Source organism: Oratosquilla oratoria, chromosome 6, assembly GCF_046742065.1.
Source record: "Oratosquilla oratoria isolate Oo_2021 chromosome 6, ASM4674206v1, whole genome shotgun sequence".
NCBI classification, from domain to species: Eukaryota; Metazoa; Arthropoda; class Malacostraca; order Stomatopoda; family Squillidae; genus Oratosquilla; species Oratosquilla oratoria.
The window spans coordinates 14,863,794-14,867,470 of NC_134782.1; positions in this window are offsets into that span (position 1 = coordinate 14,863,794).

The window sequence follows — 3,677 nt, forward strand, 5'->3', positions numbered from 1 at the left end:
TCTCTTGTCGTTTTATTCATGTGTCTACTACTATCCATTAACTTCTTTCATTTTATCTTTAAAATTAATTCTACCTATTCATTCATTTACTTTTTGTCAACATTCTAGATGATTTCAACAATGAAATGGAGTAGGTTCGGGAAGTGGCAGGGGATAGGGGTGGTCTTCTTCAATTTAATAAAATCGTCTGACGAAAGGCGGGACAGACGTGGTATTTGTACACGTTATCCGATGGGTCAACGGTTTCCTTAAGGTCAGTACGATTACCAGACGTCAGTCAGAATAGATGTCAGCCACCATCTGCGCGCTGATGTGTATCGTTAGATTCCCCGAACTGGGCTTCATTGCTGTGGCCTGACCAGTAGTAGCTAGTGTAACCCTTTAAACTAGTCTCTCCCTGTCCCGTCTTTTCATCTTAGAGAGTCCCACAATATTTACTCTAATTCTCATGAGTTCTGCCTATTAAAAGAGTAGTCATTCGTCCTAGGAGAAGAAAAGAATGTTCCAGGCACCCACTCGGAGAATCCATCAGAGGTTCATCTTGGCTTGACGCGTTCGTAATACGATTTTATCATTCCGGTGACGCACGCAACGAACTTGATGGATTTGATGGGGGAAAGGTTGCGAACCCACACCCACCATTTCTGGATATCATATAACCATTCACCATTCAACGCTGCTGTCCACCACATAGCTTAACGATGAGGTAGTAAGCGTTGGGTTTATAACCCAACAATCCCAGGGGTCTTCGGAGATTAAACGCACCTACAGCTTTGGCACTATAAAGGACCGTGAGGTGTTGGCCCAGGCGGTAGCTGCTTGGCTTAGGCAGTTGCTACTCGAAAGTCTAAGTCAGGCAGCTCAGCCAATTTGCTTCGTCGAAGAGGGGGCCTCCATCTTGGCCTAAATCAAGAACAAAGAGATGTGTTGCTAGCCCCAGGGGGACGATCTAGAGTAATCCCAACATTAGAATATCACTTAACCGCCCAAACTCCCGTCTCTTAGCCCTGCAGGGGCACGGCACACGGCAAACACTTGAGCTAGTAACCCATAATGGTTGTAAATTGACTCTGAGAAGTCCAAATATAACGACAAAGAACGAAATAGATTTCATATCAAGAGATGAAAGCAACAGCATTAGCAATATTACTGTTATGAATGAAGTAAATATAGGTAGCGACCAGAGAATGGTAGGTTGCACAGCTAAATTCATTTCCAAAGATGAAAGAAATGAATTATCCTTCAGGAACAAAACAACCCTTGCGAACATTAAGGATAACAAGAAGGAATTGCAAATGGAAATCAAAAGCAGATTTGAAGCTCTGAGAAATAACAAGGGAAACATCGAGGGTATGAATTGCAATTTATTGAATATTATTAGGAAATCAGAAGAGGAGGTAGGGAGTACAAAAATTAATATAGAATGAAAATACTCCAGAGTAACAAGCGACCTAATGAAACGAAGAAGGACCATACAAAGTAAAACAAGGGAGGGTGAAAGCTGAACATAAATGTGTATATATATAGATACGCACATACATATATAAATGCATACATACATACATACATACATACATACATACAGGCATACAGACATGTATAGATACTATACATGCATGGGTATATACATGGATACATTTATATAAACATACATACATACTCATATACATACACGCCGCTATCCATACCAACAATACATTCACACCCACACTCTCTCTCTCTCTCTCTCTCTCTCTCTCTCTCTCTCTCTCTCTCTCTCTCTCTCTCTCTCTCTCTCTCTCTCTCTCTCTCTCTCACACACACACACACACACACACACACACACACACACACACACATTGCATGTGGTGTGTGTGCATATGACGAGGGTATTCCATTTCTACTCTGTATGCAAATATTCCTGTCGATATTGTGTGCCGTGGCGCTGCATGCCAATGAGTTATTGACTCTAATGTGTTTAGTCTTAGAGCGTTATCATTTGATTCCATTTACTTGCGCGTCTCCCCTCCCCCCTCCATTTGATGTCTGACATTTTCTTACTTGCTTGACCCTTCCTTTGTTTTGTCCTGTATATTATGTGTTATATCGTGGCTGTTGTTGCTGCACCATATGATTTTATATTGTATGCTACACTTCATGGGTCGAGCTGCGTTTTGAGCTCGTTCTTTTTCTTGGAGAAATATTTTGAATGCATTTTTTTTAACTTATATTTCCACTCCTCTTCCTTTATTTTGTCTCTATGTTCTATTCTGTATTGTCTTATACTACACACTTCATAGGCATGGGTGTATTTTGAGCTAATTCTTTTTCTTGAAATAGGGTTTGGAAGGTAATTTTCTTTTATTTATGCCCATCATTCTTCCTTCGTGAGACACCAATTCTTCTCTGTCGCCTCGTCTTCTTCGGCTATACTGGTGCCATGTTCATGCGCACCCGCCCATCTGACCAGAGTCCCCTTCTACAGAGACTTTTGGGTCTAAGTCTCTTCCATGGAGACCTTAGAAGCCAAAGTCTCTCTTCCATGGAGACCCAGCCAATGGGGTCGCTTTGCCTGGCAAGAGCTAAGGCAACTTGTACCTCTGCTCCCTTTCGCTTCCTTTCTCATCTGGTCGTTCGTTCTTTGTTTATGACTTTCCAGCCCCATGCATCCTCGCAACGACCGCCTGAATACCCTCGCGGTACAGGTTAAAGCAAGACGACATCCCATTTTTGTCTTTTTCTTTTAAGTTCCGTGTCGAACTCCTCTCAATCTGAACCCTTCTTCTCTTCCTCCTAATTTTCGTCTTCCTCTTCCTCCTCTTCTTCTCCCTACTCTTTCTCCTCATCTTCATCGTCTTCTTCATTCTCATCCTCTTCTTCATCCTTCTTTTCATTATTTTTCTTTTCTTCCTCCTCCTTTTCATTTTCCTCCTCATTTTCTTCCTCCGCCTCTTCCTCATTCTCATTCTCTTCTTCCTCCTTTTCATTCTTATTCTTTTTTTTTCCTCATTTTCATTCTCGTACTCATTCTCTTCCTCTTTCTCATTCTCTTCTTTCTCCTTTTCATTCTCTTCCTCATTTTCTTTTCCCCCTTCTTTTCACTCTTCTTCTCTTCATTCTCATCTTCCTCCTCCCCTTTGACCTCTTCTCCTCAATCTTCTTATACTCTTCTTCCAACACTCTCCCTCCCACCCCTTCCTCATATCTTCTTACACTCCCTCCTCCCACCCTTCCTCGTATCTCTTTCCTAGACAACTTCCAGTTCCTCCTCTTTTCTCCACCCCTTACTTGTCTTCCACTCTCTAGTCCTCTCCCGTTGCCTCTTCCACTACACCTGCTATGTGGCCCTGAAGTTCTAGTGTAGGCCTTATGGTCTCTTGCAGTCTCCTTTATTCTTATGTTCTTAAGTAAAGCAATGAGCTGAATTAGAGTTGAAAAGAAAATGAATACGAGGCGAAACTGAGAAGATATATTGAATGAAGTGAAAGAGAGGAGGGAGGTGGAAGTAGAAGGCTGGACACGTTTCAAGATGAAATATCTAAATGAGCAGAACCAGTCTCTAGAATGAGGAAGATGGCTGGAAACAGAAAGAAGGGTATTGAGTTGTGGAATGAGGGGGTGAGACAAAGGGGTACATACAGTTAATGTTTACAAAGAAGAAACGAAGAAGCATATGAGGGGTATAGAGTAAAGAAGGT